The sequence below is a fragment of the Nicotiana tabacum genome, chromosome 22, assembly GCF_000715075.1.
Source record: "Nicotiana tabacum cultivar K326 chromosome 22, ASM71507v2, whole genome shotgun sequence".
NCBI lineage: Eukaryota > Viridiplantae > Streptophyta > Magnoliopsida > Solanales > Solanaceae > Nicotiana > Nicotiana tabacum.
Window position 1 is genome coordinate 213,171,819 of NC_134101.1, and position 21,004 is coordinate 213,192,822.

Below are 21,004 nucleotides of genomic sequence, written 5' to 3' on the forward strand. Positions count from 1 at the left end.
GCCACAACTATTAGCCACCAAACAACTCGATTCCAGATAATCGGATCTGGAGGAAACTCGCCGAAGAATGGTCAGATCTTTGCTAGTTCTGCCAAATTTTGACAAGAGACGGAACTTCTCTATCGTTTTTTATTTTATTTTTGTGTCTCTTCTTCTCACTTTTTTTGTTTCATCTGAATATTGGTTGGAAAATTAAAGACTCTGATGACCCATAGTTTTGATGTCGTTTGTTTGTTTCATGGTTGCCTTACCATCGGAGCTCCGGCGATTGCCGACTTGCTTATGTTATCAACTGAGATCTTCACATAATACTTTGCTTACATCTCCAACTTGAACAAATTCATTCTTTAACAATCTGCCAATTGTTAATTTGCGGACAAATTAGTGTAATATTATATGTATTAATCATCATTAGTGTGGTATAAATAGGAGAAGGTAAGGAATATTAAGAATATTAAGAATAAACGTCATCCAAATGACTCTAAAAAATTTAAAAAATAAAGAAGGCTGGATATGTGGCATTTAGATAATGGTTCAGACCCAAAAGATTTAATTCCACTCGCCTCTTTTATGTATAAAACACGCGCCCGCCAACTCTTAAAAGTAGTGTGTCTTAGACACACTTTTAAAAGGTTGAATGTGTAAGATAATTTTTGTCCACAAAAAGTATATAACATGGATTTGGTTCATAGTTCCCAACATAAGAAATTACTGGGCTTATGTGTTGTTGGACTGAATGTGTTAAGAATCAAGTACTTAAGATGCAAGTGTAAAGTAGGAGTGTACAGGTAAGCATGGTCATAGACACGTTTGTGCTGAGATGTTTTAGTAAGAAATCATTGTGTATCTGCTAGTTAATGCGAATAATATTATAGTTACACAAAAAAAAATTCCTAACTCTTTAAGTTGTAAAAAGGGATCTATTGTCATAGGCTATCGAGTGGTAATTATTTTTGCATATTCAGAAATACTCATAGGTTGCTCTTGTTTTGTGGAAATATTTGTTTCAAATCAGAGTTTACTTGCTAAGAGTACAACAGTTGTGGGATTGTTGGGGTTAAGGCTTAGACTCTTAAATTACAAGTGATGTAATCTGAATTTTTGGCTCATTTTAGTGAAGTTAGGGAGTTAAATCTTTCTGGGGTAGGTCATAATTTTTAGGACTTTTGTTCGGGTGATTTTCTATCTAAAAATTTTGTGTTCTTTATTATTTTGCAATTTAAAGTTTTAGTTGTCTAGATTAAACGAAGCAATGAACCAGGTTTGTTAACAGAAGTTAGGTGAATTTTAGGAGACCACAAAATTTGGTACGACCCAATCTTCAGTCGTAGTCACCCAAATTAATAATGTTTTGATTATTTTTTATGAAACTTCACGATATCATAAAAATTGTGGAATTTGTTGGTAGCTTCAAAGGGTTTTGACTCAAATGGAAACGTGATTCTTTCAATTTTTTATACTTGTATTGTTTGGTTGTGTGTTCATAAGCTTACCCAGTGCGATTTTATATGTGGCTTCTTGTCAAGGATAGAGTGTAGGCATACCTTATTTTTATCTTGTGGAGTTCAAAACCTAAATAATGGTATGTTGGACTCAAAATACCTTTATACAGTTAAAAAAAGTTACATTTCTAACTAAACCGCAATATTATACTGCGTTTTAGTTTAACGGAAAGTTAGCCGTTAAAGAAAAACGTAATATAATACTGCATTTTAATGAATAAATTATTTTTTTAATGTAAAACGTATTATAATACAATATTTTAGTAAAACGTTGTATTATAATACGTTTTACTTCAAAGTCAAAGTGCCATCATTCAGAACTTTAGCGAAATAGTCATTTGATTTTCAGAACTTTCCATGATGGACTCGAAGTATAATTTTGCTAATTTTCTTTTCTGTATTTTATGTAGCACTTTTAAATTGTGTGAATCGATTTGTAATACTTTGAGAAAATATTTGGCTAAATATACAAAATTTACACAATATTATTTTGAGAAAATCTTTGGCTAGTTATCATTTTATGAAACGCACAATTGATCATTGTCAGTAATTACAACATGTCATATTCAACTTATAATCTATCTATACTATACTAAAAGCACGAAGGCCTTTAGCGAAATATCGTTCTCATTTTTTACTCCTTTAAAATATAATTCATATTAGACAAAATAGTCATTTGATTATCCTAATATTTAGGACCTAAAAATTCATTGAAATTTGTCGCAAAGTATATTAATTTACAGTAATTACGTGGTAAATAAATCTTTAAAATTTGTCGCAAATACTAATTGAAGTAAATAAATTTCTTCTAAAAAAATACTCATATTTCGCTAAAAGCCTTCGTGCTTTTAATATAGTATAGATAGATATATAAGTTGAATATGGCATGTCATAATTACCAACAATGACCAATTGTGTGTTTCATAAAATGATAACTAGCCAAAGATTTTCTCAAAATAATACTGTGTAACTTTTGTATATTTAGCCAAAGATTTTCTCAAAATATTACAAATCGATTCACACAATTTAAAAGTGCTACATAAAATACAAAAAAAAAATTAGCAATTATACTTTGAGTCCATCATGGAAAGTTATGAAAAAGTTCTAAAATCAAATGACTATTTCGCTAAAGTTCTGAACAAACTTTGACTTTGAAGTAAAACGTATTATAATACAATATTTTACTAAAACGTTGTATTATAATGCGTTTTACATTAAAAAAATGATTTATTCATTAAAACGCAGTATTATACTATGTTTTTCTTTAACGGCTAACTTTCCGTTAAACTAAAGCACATTATAATATTGCGTTTTAGTTAGAAATGTAACTTTTTTTTAACTGTATAAAGGTATTTTGAGTCCAAAATACCATTATTTAGGTTTCAGACTCTTACCTTGTGTCAGTTAGAGATTTTTACCTAGCTATACTATAATAAAAACCTATTTACTACCTTTATTTAGGTTCCTTATTAATTACTTTATATACCTATATTTACTAGTTTTATATAAAATCATAAAAAGGAGGAAATAAAACACACCTTAAATATTGGGTATCTGTTACACATAATCCCCTACATTTAAGATACTCTTCCTTTTTCTAAGGAAAACTATATTTGTCTTTGTACTTACCCAAAATCATCAGCTCTCTTTGTACTTACCCAAAATCATCACCGTAAGAAAGCCACTGAACCCCAATATTATCGCCTCTCTTTGTACTTACTCACAGTAAGAAACCCATTGATACCTGTAGACGCGTGATTTTTGACCCTCCCCGAGAATTTTCACATTTTTAGCGTAAATATTTAATTTAGTTCTAAATATAGCTATTATAGCTATTTTGACTATTTTAACTTTATTCCGTCGCAAAAGAAAAATTACAAAAATATATATATAAATTTTAGTTTATGTATTTCTCATAAATTTGAAAAAAATACAAAAAAATGTACTTTATTTTTGTACTTTATATAATTTCGAAAATTATAAAAAATATAGTTTTATTAATGTTTTGTAGTCATTTTAACTTAAAAATATAAAAATAGTACTTTATGTTTTTATCGTTGTATAATTTCGAAAATTACAAAAAAAAAAGTTATTAACGTTTTGTAGCCATCTTAATCTTGAAAAATACAAAAAATAGTACTTTATATTTTATCTTTATATAAAAACGAAAATGACAAAAATAGTTTTATTTATATTTCGGTAGTTATTTTGCTTACATAGGATTAGTTGAGCAACGTCGTGTTCTTATTCTCAGGTCCGGGCAAAAGAATAATATTTGGGTTCAAACTACCCGTCTTTTAGGCCTAATTTTCGGACCTAGCCCATAATAATCCGAGCCCACCATACATGGGGGACACGCGTGGGGAACACGGACGGAACCCTACACACGGGTAACCCCACCACGCATGGGGGACATATGCCTTGGACCCCTACACACGTGGGGTCCATTTTTCTTGGCAAGAGCTACAAAATGCACGGGAAAAACACAGGAGGGGGTGGATTTTTTAGAAAAAACATTTTTTGACTTGGCTTCTTCTTCCTAAAAGAAAACCCTAGAAGGAAAACCCTTACCCAAAACCACCAGCTCCCTCCATCGTCGACTACTGCCCAAACGACCCTCCATAGCTGCTTCTTCCTCAAGACAAACGACCACCGGAGCCCCGTCGAGCAGCAGCTGTTGCTGCTGCGTCATCACTGTCCCTCGACCCCACTCCCTCACGTCCAAACGCCACCACCATACAGGCCCGTCAGCAGCCCCCCTCCCCCTCGTCGTCACTTTCCAGTCGACAACCAATCAACCAGCGAACACCACCGGAAAAAACCAGCAGTTTCACCATCTCCCTTCGAGCAGTAGCTGTGACTGCGCTGCTGCATCGCGCCACCAGCTCCCTCCATCCCGTCCAGCTTCCCCAACTCCCCCGTCGTCAAATACCACCAGTCGACAACCAATCAACCAACCCCAGCTCGCCTCTTTCCCCAGCAACGAACCAGTGCGCCATACCAGGCGATTATCCAATCGCCACTCGCATGTCCAGTTGCTGCGTTGCTGCGTTGTTGAGCAGCTCTGATGTTGCTTCAGGTTCTTCTCCTTCGAACACCATAACACCAGCCCCCCCAGGTCTCTAACCAATCAGCCCCGTTACCGTTGTTTCTTCACTGACGTAGCGCAGTCCGTTGAGGTCGTCCTTGGTTCGTCGAGGTCCGGTACGTCGAGGTTGTTGTCCGAGGTTTCGTCGTAGTTCCAACGCATCAGACGTTAATCACAAGTAGGTCACCTCGGCCCATGTCCTTCATGTTTGTTGTTAGTAATATGTATATGTGATGTTTGAAATACAATCCTAGTTCATGCGGATAGTACGCGAATTGAACGAGACATACATACATGATGTTCGAATTGCTATTTTTGTTAATTAACTCCGTATGGTATTGAAATTTGGCCGTGAACGTCTTTTCCTTTGTTTCGTTACTTTAAGTAGCTATTTGGCATTTTGTTTCTTCATGTTTAGATTGTTGTTATCCAAATATTTGTCATAATAGGGGTTTGTACACATTCTGAAAGGTGTTAATTAGTTTAGTTTGTCTTAATAGTTGTTTATACATGTAGTAGTAATGTTAAAATTATAGTAGTAATTTTAATTCCGCGGAAAAATACTCGTTTCATCAAATAAGTTCAATCTACAACTCATGACCTCGCAAAGTAGCAAAACGTAGTTATTTTAGCCTTATCCTTTTTTTTAAATAATAAAAATGAGACGAGCCTCGACAAACAAAAAATGCACAAGCTGCGGGGCCCTCTAAAGGTATATATTAAAATACTTAGAATTCGAGACAGGCCGTTTAGCGAATTTTACGGCCTTCCCCAAAATAACAATACGCTAGTTGCTTTAGGCGCGCCCTCTAATAATTTATTTTCCTTAACTCGGGTGCACATTTATGTGACCCAAATCCAAATCTCAACTGAGTCGAGATATGTCAACAACCACGGGCGCATTGATGTAACGTGGTTCTAGATATGTTTCCACGACGTTGCAATTCTCATAAAATATAATAATAAAAGCGGTCAAGAGTTAAAATTTGCACATAAGTTCATATTTGTATAAAATCAGATAATCAAGCCGAATATGACAGTTGAGCGACCGTGCTAGAACCACGGAACTCGTGAATGCCTAACACCTTCTCCCGGGTTAACAGAATTCTTATCCGAATTTCTGGTGCGTAGACTGTAACATGGAGTCATTCTTTTCCTCGATTCGGGATTAAAATTGGTGACTTGGGACACCCTAAATCTCTCAAGTGGCGACTCTGAAATAAATAAATAAATCCCATTTCGAGTGTCCTTTAATTGGAAAAAACTCCCACGCCCCTTGCGGGGGCGGAAAAAGGAAGTGTGACAGCTCTGGCTACTCTGCTGGGGAGTCCTGGCCCAGAACCATTGGTTCAGGGTTAGAAATTCGAGCTTAGATAAATTGTTATATTTGGTTTTATCTGATTTTGTTATATGTTTGGGCTCAATGTGCTAAATGATGCTTTTACCGCTTTGATATTATTTGAACTGTATATAAACTGTGCCGAAACCCTTCTCTTCTTACCTCCGGGGAGAAGCTCGCTGGTCGAGACTCCCTATTCTGTTAGTGTCATACCTTGAAATAAGAAAGAGGTCGGACAAGTTACAAAGCCGGACGACCCCGCGGGTCCCCGGTACGTAGCCCCCTCCTCGATTCGAGTTGTCTGCTCGGGTACACTGTCTAGAACACATACCCAGGTTTGAACCTAGAATAACTCAGCTTCATGCCGGATCCCTAGTAGGAACGTTTATTTGCATCATGTGCATTTGACTTAGGAGACTCAACACAGGGGTTGGGTCCGTCTAGGACAAGCAACCTGAAAATAATGGACCATCTTTTGGCATCCTATGTGCTACATGGTGTATTTGTTCAAGGGTGAATGGGTCATTCGGCGGACCAATGATAGTTGAGGACAAATGGCACTCCTTATCATGCTGATCACGTTAAATAAGAAAGTTGCACGATTTTTTTTTTAGATAAGCATGCTATTATGTTAATTAAACACATGGAGAACATTTGTGGAATTCAAGAAGCCTTGGTATTCCATATGTCCCCCACACTTCATTTTTGGGAAAAGCACATGGAGAACATTTGTGGAATCCAAGAAGTCTTGGAATCCCCTATGTCTCCCATGCTTCATTTTTGGGAAAAGCACATGGAACATTTGTGGAATCCAAGAAGTCTTGGAATTCCCTATGTCCCCCACGCTTCATTTTTGGGAAAAAGCACGTGGGGAACATTTGTGGAATCCAAGAAGTCTTGGAATTCCCTATGTCCCCCCATGCCACACTTTTGAAAATAATAACAAAAATAATAATGAATAAAAAGGAGCATTGAAAATTCAAAAAGATTTTGTATGTTGTCATCATTCTCCACAAATTAGAAAATCGTGCAAAAGAGGAGAAAATAACAGTGTAGAGATATAACTACTTATTTTTAGAAAAAAAAACCAATGTCCAAGTAGTGTCGAAACTCTGCCGAAATTTTGAAAAAAAAAAGAAAAAAGAAGGAATGTTTTATGTTTTTTGTTAGTTTGTTTGTTTATTATGAATGAAAAATAATAGTTTGTTTGATTGTTGTGGAAAAAAAAATAGAAAATGGAAAAGGGTCTTCTCAAAAATAGTTTATTTACCCGAACTACGCGGGTTTGATTCTCACCGGATGTGAGATACGTAGGCAACCCTCATCGGGTCCAACCCCACCTTTTGCTAAAATAGCCAAAAACTAATAAACAAAAAAAAAACATGTCAAAATTTTAAAAAAGGGTCATAAATAAGTCGGGTGATGTTGTTTTGTCAAAAATAGCCGAATGTTCCCGAAAGGGACGCCGGAAGACTGACTTTGCATAAACAGCTGCTTTTTGGGTCATGTTTAAGATTTGGTCCAGTTGACCCCCACAGCCTAAAAAATCTTCGTCCCCGAGGCGTTGAAAGACCGTGTTTGCAATGTTGAGTTTTCTATTTTTGAAAAACGATAAAAAGAATCATGAATAAGTCAGGTGATGTTGTTTTGTCATAAATAGCCAAATGTTCCCGAAAGGCTAACTTTGCATAAACAGCCACCTTTGGGTCATTTTTTTAGGGATTTTGATCCAGTTGACCCACACAGCCTTAAAACGCTTCGTCCCCGAGGCGCTGAAGGGCCGTGTTTGCAACACCAAGTTTTTATTGTAATTTGAAATAAAAAATCAAAGTGTCAGCGGTCAGGTGAATACCGTTTGGATTTTAGTCAAAAATAAGTCGAGCCAGCTTCGGCAGGGTCTTAAACCGTTCTTGCCGAAATAGCCTTAGAGTATCTTTCAATTGTCGAAAGGTTATTTTCGTAAAAGAATGGACAAGTTTGTAAAGTATCAAAATAATCCTCCTCGGCCTCAAAATTCATGTGAAAGTTGGAAGGGGCCACGTTTGCAAAAACAACCATTTGGTTAAAATTAGCAAACGGAGGAAGGAAGTTGGCCATTTATTTTGAAGTTTGTAAATCTTTTGATTAGAATATGTGGGTTATTTGATTTTTGAGTCTGTTGGTCATCTTCAAACATTTGAAACCCAGTTTGTTTTAATATGAAAATTGAAAAAAATGTTTATTATTGTTTATCTTTTATTGGTCCGAACTACGCAAGGTCTGATTCATGCGGGGTCATGATACGTAGGCAATCTCCATAAGATTCGACCGCCATTAATAAAAAAGGAAAAAAAAAAGGAAAAGAAAAAAAAATACAGGGGTTCCCAAAGTACTTTAAAGGGACAAATAAGCAAGCGGGGATGACGCATGTTGTTTGAAGCAAAGCATGTTAGAAACGGTTAACTGCCTAGGAGCATTGCATCCCCAATGTGTTGTTATCAAATCTATTAAACTCTAACGCTAACAAGTTTGTTTTTTTCCACAAAAATACAAACAGTTAGTTGTTAAAGCATTCTGGCAACACACTCTTACCAAACCAGCTCTAAAGGACCGGTAGCAACGAGCATGACTACTTCAGAAAATAGTACCGAGGAAGAAAGGCCGTTGAGCCAGTTGTTGAAAGAAGCGATGGAGAAGATAGAAAGAATGGTACTAGAAATGAATGCAATATAGTTAGCACTAGCCAAAGCGCAAAAGAGCCCTGAGCCATTGGGGCACATGCCCGAATACCCCCACTCCGGCCCTTCAACAAGCCTCCCAAATCACCGTTGTCTTCAGGAGAGAAGCCCCCATGATTCCAAGCTCCACCATCCCATCAACCTCTTCCGACACCAAATTTTCCCACTTTTGTGGGACCCACATCAGCCACCCTGCAAAGATCAACCAGCGAGCCATTGTTTCAGGCTCATGATACGCAATACTATCCCCCTGAGCCCACATTCAATGCACCAGAACCCCATACCTATAATCCGCACTTGGAGGTACCAGCAGAGATTGAGAAGTCGGTTAAGGTCCCAAAACAAGATGAGGTGATGAGGAAGTTCAAAAGCCTGGAGCAATCCTTCAGGAACCTGCACGGATTGGGCAGCCAGGTCAGCGTGGCCTACAAGGATCTATGCCCTTTCCCGAACGTCCAACTCCCGGCTGGGTTCAAGATGCCTAAGTTTGATTTATATGAAGGGCACAGTGATCCCATGGCACATTTGCGGGGCTTTTGTAGCAAAATGAGAGGGGCAGGCGACAAAGATGAGCTACTGATAGCTTATTTAGGCCAAAGTCTGAGTGGATCGGCACTAGAATGGTATACCAGGCAGGATTCCAGCAGATGGTACACTTGGGATGACCTGGCGCAGGCTTTCGCAGGTCACTTTCAATACAACCTCGAGATAGTCCCTGACCGTCTCACGTTGCTGAGGACCGGAAAGAAGCCTGGGGAAATTTTTCGTGAGTTTGGTTTCAGCTAGAGAGAACAAGTAGCCAGAGTTGATCCTCTCATGAGAGAGGGAGAAATGGTGGACTACTTCTTGCAAACACTGGATCCAACTTACTTTGGTCACTTGGTGACGACGATTGGGAAATCCTTCAATGAAGTGGTAAAGATAGGGGTCATGATAGAGGAGGGTCTAAGGTCTGACAAAATCCTAAATTACTCAGCGCTCAAGGCAACGACCCAGGCCATTCAGAGCGGCGCGGGAGGTGCGCTCGAGGTCGCAACAGTCGAAGCAGGTACTAGGTCCCAATTTAGAGGTCCTTCCCCTCACTACCATCCCAGACCCCGTCATCCAAATTATCCACACACTCCATACAACCTTCCACAACCCTACTACCCACCATCAAAGCCACTCTTTTCAGCCCATCATGCCCAAACCTGCCCCCGAGCTCCATATAATCCGCCTCAGTATTATCCTCCGTACAAGGTCCGGTCGTAGGGTCAATCATCAGGTCACCCCCGATGGCGAGATCCAGCGCCACATAATGCATTCTTGCCTTCACAACGTTTTCAAGCACCCAAAGACTCTAGAAAACAGGGGCATGGGGGGGGGAACAAAGGCAAAGAAACAATTTCACGCCAATTGGGGAGTCCTACACAAGTTTGTTTGAAAAGCTAAAGCTTTCAGGCCTGATTGAGCCGCTCCTTGGCTATACTCCAGACCCATATGCAAAAGGATTCGATCCTGCTGTACGATGCATGTACCACTCTAATGTCCAAGGACATAGCATTGAAGACTGTCGTTCTTTGAAAAAGGAAATAAGAATGATTCAGGAGGGGGCAATTATGATCGATGACAGTGGCAGAGAGCGCGCGAATCCTCTTGAGAACTTGTTGACTGATGTTGATGATACTGAAGTTGGTGATGGTCTTGGCAATGTTGATATAGAGCTCAATGGCTAAAATGCCATGCTTGGCAGTTGGAAAGATACTCCATTTTGGGTCGGCCGGAGATGCCGTGCTTGGATAGTTGGAAAGACACTCCATTTTGGGTTAGCCGGAGAGGATCTTTGATGGTTTATTTTGTTGTCATTTCTGTTGTCTGGATTATTCTTAGGATTGTAATCCGGATATTGTCTCGTGTCAAACCTTCTTATCTTTCCATGTCGTCATAGCGGTCTGTTTAAGTTTTGTCCAGTTTGTTTTAGGATTTTATTCTGGTTTGTTTTGTTTGTCTTGTCATTCAAACCATTTCACCGGTAATCTAATGCAAAATCCGGTCCTTTTTATTTCCAGTTTTCTTTTGTTTAGTCCTTTTATCATTGTTATTCAACGCCGATTCTAGTGACATGACATGCGCACACAGTTTGGGCCTAATCTTAAAAGTTAATCATAAAACCCTGGGAAGGTGATCAAAGCGTTTAAAGGAAATAAGAACGGTTTGAGATTATTTGATGCCTGAGTCATGTGGAACAGGGGCAAGTAAAACATAAAGAAAACTGTTAAATGCAAGGTTCGCCAAATTGGCATGAGGGTCGGAAGTGAGAATGTCGCCCAACGGTGCTTTGGAAATGACAAATGAAAAAGCAAATGTGTGAATATAATTGTCAGGTCCAGCACCATCGGAAGAGGCTACAAATCTTTGTTTAAATGTGTTGTTTGCACTGGGCATGTTTTGAAGACTGGAATGACGAAGGCATTTTATTCTGCTACCTAAACACTTTATCCTTCGTTAACCCCTTTTGAGCCTTATTGTTTGTCTTTCGTATCCCTCGTTCAGAATCAGTAAAAACGACTAGAAAACGCAAGCATGGCATGAAAACAAAAGAAAGAAAAAAGAAAGAAAAGAAAACAACAAAACGAAAAAAAAGAGAAAAAAAATGAAAGAAGAAAAAAAAAAAAAAAAGAAAAATGATAAAAAAAAAAAGTCAGAATGAAAAAGAGGAAGTGGGAACTACGTTCGACCTGATTCCTCAAAGAGGATACGTAGGCGCCTTACGGCTCGGTCATGGTGTTAAAAAATTAAAAAATAATAAAATAAATAAATAGATAAATAAATAATCCCCAAGCAAGAAATTGGGGCAAGAGTTGCGTTTGTTGTAAACGAATATGATTCTGAAGGTTGTAATTTTAAACCCCAAATTTATTTTGTTTTTGAGCCTTAAATACCCTTTCTTTCTAGCCTATCCAAAACCCACATTACGGTCTAAAGAAAGACCTTCTGATCAGTCTTCAAAAGATGCCAAGTCAGACAAATGAGAGTCTTACCGGTGAACATAACATTCTGTTCCACAGCAGAAAGGACTCTAATCCCCAGCAGAAAGAGTCATACCGGCAACACTCCAAATCCCCAGCTGGAAAGTGTTACAAATGAGAGAGTCTTATCGGTGAAAACCTTCACAGGCACCATAAGGCGATGAAAGCTAAGAGAAAAACCAAAATGAGAGAGGCTTGATAGTGAAAACCCTTCGGGCACTACAAGTCGAATAAGATTGGGAATCATATGGGGAATCGTCAAGGGAAGGTCTTGAAAGTCGATTGACGGCGGAGGATAGGCCACATATGCATGTCATGACCATTAGAGTCGGTATATGCGTTTGATAGATTTTTATTTATAGTTTCTTTTGTTAAAGAGTCATCTTTTTACTTTGTCTTTTATTCTGTTCCTTTTTATCTTTCTTCTTTCGTAGAAAAATTCCCTAGTAGAGTCTGTTTGGTCAAAACAAGTGAGAAATGACTTCAAAATTTGCCATCAGCTTTCCAATTATGCAAGATGGGATCTTACTAGTACACCCAAGTGGTATAAGTCAGGAAGGAACAGGCGCAAAGCCCGCGTCAAGAAGGGTATCCTCATCAAGATGAGATTGATAAAAGGGATGGGCCAATGTCAGCAATTAATATCATCCCCAGCAAGTTTTGATAGCATAATGGAACACAAAGCGGGGAAAGGAGAAAGAGGAAACCATCCCCAGCAGGAGTGGCATGACCGCTCACCATGTATTTAAACTAACAAAATTTTCTTTGATTTGAAACAGGGAAAATGAATGTTATTGATGGCGGAAAGACAGGCCATAAAGAAGATCATCAAACCGGGGCAGAAAATTTTCTCATTGTGAAAATTTTCTTGAAGGCAGGTACCCATTTGGGGAAGAAGAAGGATAACACCAGTCTCAAGGGTTTGATCTTTGAACCAGTGTTATCCCCAAGTTTTAATAAAGGAAGCTGTATCCCTAGCGGACCGAACAAAAAGATTGAAACTTGTGTTCGGAAAGGCAAAGGGCCAGTGTCGCTCCCAGCAGGCTTCAGAAGAGTGGATCACCAATTTTGAAGGAATGAAAACCCTCTAGCAGTGTTATCCTCAACAGAGTTATCTCTAGTTGATAACATTTTTATCTCCCGCAATGTTGAGAGAAAATAAAAGTTTTGAAGGAAGTAGTGTTGAAAAGAAGGGGGAAGGAAAGAAGATTCCCCCAGTAGTATCATCCCTAGCAGGTAAGTAAATAATTCCCAGCAGTGTTATCCCCAGCAGTTTCGAGGGAAGACAACACATGCAAGTAAATAATTCAGGAATAAGGAAATGGTTCACGCATAGGAGACGCACTTCCTAAGTTAAGATTTCATTAATAGGAGACGCACTTCCTAGTTTAAAATCATTAAAATTTCACCCATAGGAGACGCAGTTCCTAAGTTTAGTTTTACCAATAGGAAGCGCACTTCCTAAGTTTATTTCACCCAATAGGAGACGCACTTCCTAAGTTTAGTTGTACCAATAGGAGACACACTTCCTAAGTTTAGTTGTACCAATAGGAGACGCACTTCCTAAGTTTAGTTGTACCAATAGGAGACGCACTTCCTAAGAATAGTTTTATCCAATAGGAGACGCACTTCCTAAGTTTATTTTACCAATAGGAGACGCACTTCCTAAGTTTAGTTTTACCAACAGGAGACGCACTTCCTAAGTCCAGTTTCACCAACAGGAGATGCACTTCCTAAGTTTAGTTTTACCCATAGGAGACGCACTTCCTAAGTTTAGTTTTACCAACAGTTTCACCAACAGGAGATGCACTTCCTAAGTTTAGTTTTACCCATAGGAGACGCACTTCCTAAGTTTAGTTTTACCAATAGGAGACGCACTTCCTAAGTTTAGTTTTACCAATAGGAGACGCACTTCCTAAGTTTAGTTTTACCAATAGGAGACGCACTTCCTAAGTTTAGTTTTACCAATAGGAGACGCACTTCCTAAGTTTAGTTTTACCAATAGGAGACGCACTTCCTAAGTTTAGTTTTACCAATAGGAGACGCACTTCCTAAGTTTAGTTTTACCAATAGGAGACGCACTTCCTAAGTTTATTTCACCCAATAGGAGATGCATTTCCTAAGTTTATTTTAGCCATAGGAGACGCACTTCCTAAGTTTAGATTTACCCATAGGAGACACACTTCCTAAGTCTGTTTTACCCATAGGAGACGCACTTCCTGAGTTAAGTTTTACCAATAGGAGATGCACTTCCTAAGTTTAGTTTTACCAATAGGAGACGCACTTCCTAAATTCATTTTACTAAATAGGAGACGCACTTCCTAAGTTCATTTTACCAATAGGAGATGCACTTCCTAAGTTTAGTTTCACCCATAGGAGACGCACTTCCTAAGTTTATTTTACCCCTAGGAGACGCAATTCCTAAGTTTAATTTTATGCATAAGAAACGCACTTCCTGAATTAAGTTTTCATTGCTAGGAGATGCACTTCCTAGTTCAAAATCATTAAAATTTTACCCATAGGAGACGCACTTCTTAAGTTTATTTTACCCCTAGGAGACGCACTCCCTGGTTTGGCTTTTTCAGGTTATATTTTATGTCAGGAGACACACTTCCGGAATTGAGATTTCGCCCTTAGGAGATGCACTTCCTAGTTCGATTCATTTTAAGTTCGACCATAGGAGATGCACTTCCTAGTCTAGTTTATTGAAGTTTTACCTGTAGGAGACGCACTTCCTAATCAAGGTCTTTCAAGTTTTTCTTTTTAGGAGACACACTTCTTAAATTGAGATTTTATTCATAAGAGACGCACTTCCTAGTTTTAGTCACTGAAGTTTTCACCCCTAGGAGACGCACTTCCTAGTTTAGTTCATTCCGATTCAACCATAGAAGACACACTTTCTAGTTTGAGTCATTGAGGTTTTATTTTAGCAGACACATTTGCTAGCAAGAGTTTTTGGTTTTACTCGTAGGAGATGCACATCCTAGTATAGTCTTTAGTTTACTCTCATCATTGCATCAGTAGTATAAGTAGGTTACAATTTTGCTAACGACTCACAAATCTTCCCAGTGCAAACTGGGTTAGGAAATTTCGTTTGTTTTGTTTGTTTTGGTTGTAGGATCCCGCCTGGAGAATAGAGGTGATAGAATTTAAGAAGTTGAAGAAGTCAGGAGCCCACCTGGAGAACGGAGGTTGCTAAATTTTAAGTTGGAGAAGCCAGGAGCCCGCCTGTAGAACAGAGGTTGTTAAATTCGAGATGATGAAGTCAGGAGTCCGCCTGTAGAACAGAGGAATATTTTTCAAGATCAAGCAGTAAACCACTGGAAGGCAGAAGGTTACAACAGAAATCCCCAACATTCAATCCAAGTTAGAAATAGTAGAAGCTCGCCTCAAGAATGCGAGTCAACAGTCTGAGATGATCAACAGAAGCTAGTCACAAAAACAAAAACAAGAAAAGAAAAAAAAAGCATAGAAGAGAAAAAAAAAGAAAAAAAAAAGAATCCAAAGTACGGAAGTGGAGAACAGATGTGGTTTGCTCAAGAACTAACACCTACAACTAGCAAGTATCAAGGTTCAAATCCAAAGTCTGTATGAAGCACCATTCAAGACTCAAGACCAAGTTTCAGAAGACTTATAGATAGGAATCCTTGTAACTAATAGCTGATAGGCTTAGTTAGTCTTTCTCATTTTTCATTTTTGATGTAATGACAGGACCGCGGACCGGAACCTCAACGGAATGGCACCTCGATCGGCTCTTCACCTCAGTACACTCTACCATCCCTCTCATCTCCGAACTACACGTGGCCTGATTCCTTTATAACCAAGGATATGTAGGCAGCTCAGATACCAGGGCTCGATCACATTCCCTTCCTTTCCTGAGTGTAGTCCCTCCAAATAATGGTCGGGTCAAAAACATGTCTAGTCGTTCTTTGTCGGAAAACTCTTCGTGTTTCCAGTCAAAGAGGGGCAGCTGTAGACGCGTGATTTTTGACCCTCCCCGAGAATTTTCACATTTTTAGCGTAAATATTTAATTTAGGTCTAAATATAGCTATTTTGACTATTTTTACTTTATTCCGTCGCAAAAGGAAAATTACAAAAATATATATATAAATTTTAGTTTATGTATTTCTCATAAATTTGAAAAAAATACAAAAAATTGTACTTTATTTTTGTACTTTATATAATTTCGAAAATTATAAAAAATATAGTTTTATTAATGTTTTGTAGTCATTTTAACTTAAAAATATAAAAATAGTACTTTATGTTTTTATCGTTGTATAATTTCGAAAATTACAAAAAAAAAAGTAATTAACGTTTTGTAGCCATCTTAATCTTGAAAAATACAAAAAATAGTACTTTATATTTTATCTTTATATAAAAACAAAAATGACAAAAATAGTTTTATTTGTATTTCGGTAGTTATTTTGCTTACATAGGATTAGTTGAGCAACGTCGTGTTCTTATTCTCGGGTCCGGGCAAAAGAATAATATTTGGGTTCAAACTACCCGTCTTTTAGGCCTAATTTTCGAACCTAGCCCATAATAATCCGAGCCCACCATACATGGGGGACACGTGTGGGGAACACGGACGGAACCCCACACACGGGTAACCCCACCACGCATGGGGGACATATGTCTTGGACCCCTACACACGTGGGGTTCATTTTTCTTGGCAAGAGCTACAAAACACGGGGAAAACACAGGAGGGGGTGGATTTTTTGGAAAAACATTTTTTGACTTGGCTTCTTCTTCCTAAAAGAAAACCCTAGAAGGAAAACCCTCACCCAAAACCACCAGCTCCCTCCATCGTCGACCACTGCCCAAACGACCCTCCATAGCTACTCCTTCCTCAAGCCAAACGACCACCGGAGCCCCGTCGAGCAGCAGCTATTGCTGCTGCGTCGCCAATGTCCCTCGACCCCACTCCCTTGCATCCAAACGCCACCGCCAAACAGTAACTTCCGTTCAGCCCCCTCGCGTTCAAAGGACCTCTCGAAAAAAACCAGTAGCATCCACGATTCATCCTCAGCCCGTTCGCGTTAGAGTTTCTGGCGCGAGCTGTTCCGTTTGAGCTTTGATGACTATTTCCATGGGTTCCCGTTCGAGGTTATCCGTTGAGGCCGAGGTTGAGGAACCCCAGCTCGCCTCCTTCCCCAACAACGAACCAGTGCGCCATACCAGGTGATTATCCAATCGCCACTCGCATGTCCAGTTGCTGCGTTGCTGCGTTGTTGAGCAGCTCTGCTGTTGCTTCAGGTTCTTCTCCTTCGAACACCATAACACCAGCCCCCCCCAGGTCTCTAACCAATCAGCCTCGTTACCGTTGTTTCTTCACTGACGTCGCGCAGTCCGTTGAGGTCGTCCTTGGTTCGTCGAGGTCCGGTACGTCGAGGTTGTTGTCCGAGGTTTCGTCGTAGTTCCAACGCATCAGACGTTAATCACAAGTAGGTCACCTCGGCCCATGTCCTTCATGTTTGTTGTTAGTAATATGTATATGTGATGTTTGAAATACAATCCTAGTTCATGCGGATAGTACGTGAATTGAGCGAGACATACATACATGATGTTCGAATTGCTATTTTTGTTAATTAACTCCGTATGGTATTGAAATTTGGCCGTGAACGTCTTTTCCTTTGTTTCGTTACTTTAAGTAGTTATTTGGCATTTTGTTTCTTCATGTTTAGATTGTTGTTATCCAAATATTTGTCATAATAGGGGTTTGTACACATTCTGAAAGGTGTTAATTAGTTTAGTTTGTCTTAATAGTTGTTTATACATGTAGTAGTAATGTTAAAATTATAGTAGTAATTTTAATTCTGCGGAAAAATACTCGTTTCATCAAATAAGTTCAATCTACAACTCATGACCTCGCAAAGTAGCAAAACGTAGTTATTTTAGCCTTATCCTTTTTTTTTTAAATAATAAAAATGAGACGAGCCTCGACAAACAAAAAATGCACAAGCTGCGGGGCCCTCTAAATGTATATATTAAAATACTTAGAATTCGGGATAGGCCGTTTAGCGAATTTTACGGCCTTCCCCAAAATAACAATACGCTAGTTGCTTTAGGCGCGACCTCTATTAATTTATTTTCCTTAACTCGGGTGTACATTTATGTGACCCAAATCCAAATAGTCGAGATATGTCAACAACCACGGGCGCATTGATGTAACGTGGTTCGAGATATGTTTTCACGACGTTGCAATTCTCGTAAAATATAATAATAAAAGCGGTCAAGAGTTAAAATTTGCACATAAGTTCATATTTGTATAAAATCAGATAATCAAGCCGAATATGACAGTTGAGCGACCGTGCTAGAACCACGGAACTCGGGAATGCCTAACACCTTCTCCCGGGTTAACAGAATTCCTTATCCGGATTTCTGGTGCGCAGACTGTAATATGGAGTCATTCTTTTCCTCGATTCGGGATTACAATTGGTGACTTGAGACACCCTAAATCTCCCAAGTGGCGACTCTGAAATAAATAAACAAATCCCGTTTCGATTGTCCTTTAATTGGAAAAAACTCCTACGCCCCTCGCGGGGGCGGAAAAAGGAGGTGTGACAATACCCATAATCTTTCTAACCCAAAAATCTCATTTATTCACTCCTCTTCCACTGTTATCCTCCCAAAATTGCAGATTCTTTCCTCTTCCAAAGTTGTTGATATACGATTTCTCTCTTTAATCGTCCAAAATCTCTTTCTTATTTATACAATACAGAAGAAATTCGAAGTTTGCTCTACAATCAAGTTGTGGGTAAGCTTCACTTTACATTAAAGTTGGTTTTAGGTTGAATTTCATAATGAAACTTGAGGAAGTTAAAGTCTCGGAATTGTATTACGATTGTATGATAAAAGTATCATAATTGTATCTGAGTTGTATTTGATACATCAATACCTAAGACAATTCTGATATAATACTAATACTATTAAAATATAATATTGTATTATAATTTAAGTTTAGAGTTGGTTCTAGATGGATGTTTTAAATTAAAACCTGAAAAATATGAAGATCAAAGTTGTATCATAATTTAGAATTGTATCACAATTTGTACCTAAAACAATACATGATACAATACTAATACAAGTATAATACGATATTTTATTAGTTTAAGTTTAGATCCGGTTTTAAGTTGTATCATAATTGTATCAGAATTGTGTAAGAATTCTTTGAGGATTGTATCAAATTTGTATTTGAATTTATGAGCAGTTGTGAGATCATGGCGAATTTCATAGTTTGTATCACAAATATATGATAATTATATATTAATTTATTAGTATTGTATCAGGTATTATTTTGGATATTAATGTACCATCTACAAGTTATATACAATTGTGATACAAGTATGATACAATTACGTTTTACGTATTGATGTATCTGATACAATTTAAATACAATTATGATACATTTATCATACAATTCCTGAATATTTCTTCATTTTCAGTGTTGTCCGGTCTCCCAGCAAAAGAACGATGCAATTGATGATTTAATAATATAAGATTATCGGCAATGGTGGGAAGAGAGAAGATGGTGATTTTGGGCGTAGATTAAGGAATTTTGTTGTAAAAAAAGGAGAGAGAAGAGGAGAGGGAAAAAATGAAAGGATATAATTGAATCCCTTAATTGAAGACACTAATAATGGGGTGAGAGCCTTTTAAGGAGCAATCTACATAATTTGTAAAAAAAAACCTAGATACTTAATTAAATCATAGAGAACATTGGTAAATAGGTTTCTAATATAGTATAACTAGGTAAAAGTAGAGATTTTTACCTAGCTATACTATAATAAAAACCTATTTACTACCTTTATTTAGGTTCCTTATTAATTACTTTATATACCTATATTTACTAGTTTTATATAAAACCATAAAAAGGAGGAAATGAAACATACCTTAAATATTGGGTATCAGTTACACATAATCCCCTACATTTAAGATACTCTTCCTTTTTTCAAGGAAAACTATATTTGCCTTTGTACTTACCTAAAATCATCACCTCTCTTTGTACTTACCCAAAATCATCACCATAAGAAAGCCATTGAACCCCAATATCATCATCTCTCTTTGTACTTACCCACAGTAAGAAACCCATTGATACCCATAATCTTTCTAACCCAAAAATTTCGCTTATTCACTCCTCTTCCACTGTTATCCTCCCAAAATTGCAGATTCTTTCCTCTTCCAAAGCTGTTGATATACGATTTCTCTCTTTAATCGTCCAAAATCTCTTTCTTATTTATACAATACAGAAGAAATTCGAAGATTTGCTCTACAATCAAGTTGTGGGTAAGCTTCACTCTACATTAAAGTTGGTTTTAAGTTGAATTTCATAATGAAACCCGAGGAAGATGAAGTTTCGGAATTGTATTACGATTGTATGATAAAGGTATCATAATTGTATCGAAGTTGTATTTGATATATCAATACCTAAGACAATTCTGATACAATACTAATACTATTAAAATACAATATTGTATTATAATTTAAGTTTAGAGTTGGTTCTAGGTGGATGTTTTAAAGTAAAACTTGAAAAATATGAATATCAAAGTTGTATCATAATTTAGAATTGTATCACAATTTGTACCTAAAACAATACATGATACAATACTAATACAAGTATAATACGATATTGTATCAGTTTAAGTTTAGAGTCGGTTGTAAGTTGTATCATAATTGTATCAGAATTGTGTAAGAATTCTTTCAGGATTGTATCAAATTTGTATTTGAATTATGAGCAGTTGTGGAATCGTGACGAATTTCACAGTTTGTATCACAAATATATGATAATTATATATTAATTTATTAGCATTGTATCAGGTATTATTTTGGATATTAATGTACCATCTACACGTTATATACAATTGTGATACAAGTATGATACAGTTACGTTTTACGTATTGATTTATCTGATACAATTTAAATACAATTATGATACATTTATCATACAATTCCTGAATATTTCTTTATTTTCAGTGTTGTTCGATCTTCCAGCAAAAGAACGATGCAATTGATGATTTAATAATATAAAATTATCGGCAATGGTAGGAAAAAAGAAGATGGAGATTATGGGCGTAGATTAAAGAATTTTGTTGTGGAAAAAAAGGAGAGAGAAGAGGAGAGGTAAAAAAAAATGTAAGGATATAATTGAATCCCTTAATTGAAGGCACTAATAATAGGATGAGAGCCTTTTAAGGAGCAATCTACACAATTTGTAAGAAAAACCTAGATACTTATTAAAACCTACAAAATATAGAGAATATTAATAAATAAGTTTCTAATATATTATAACTAGGTGAAAGTCCTATTTCCACATTGTTAGCCCAATAGTCTCTTATTTTCATTTTAGGGT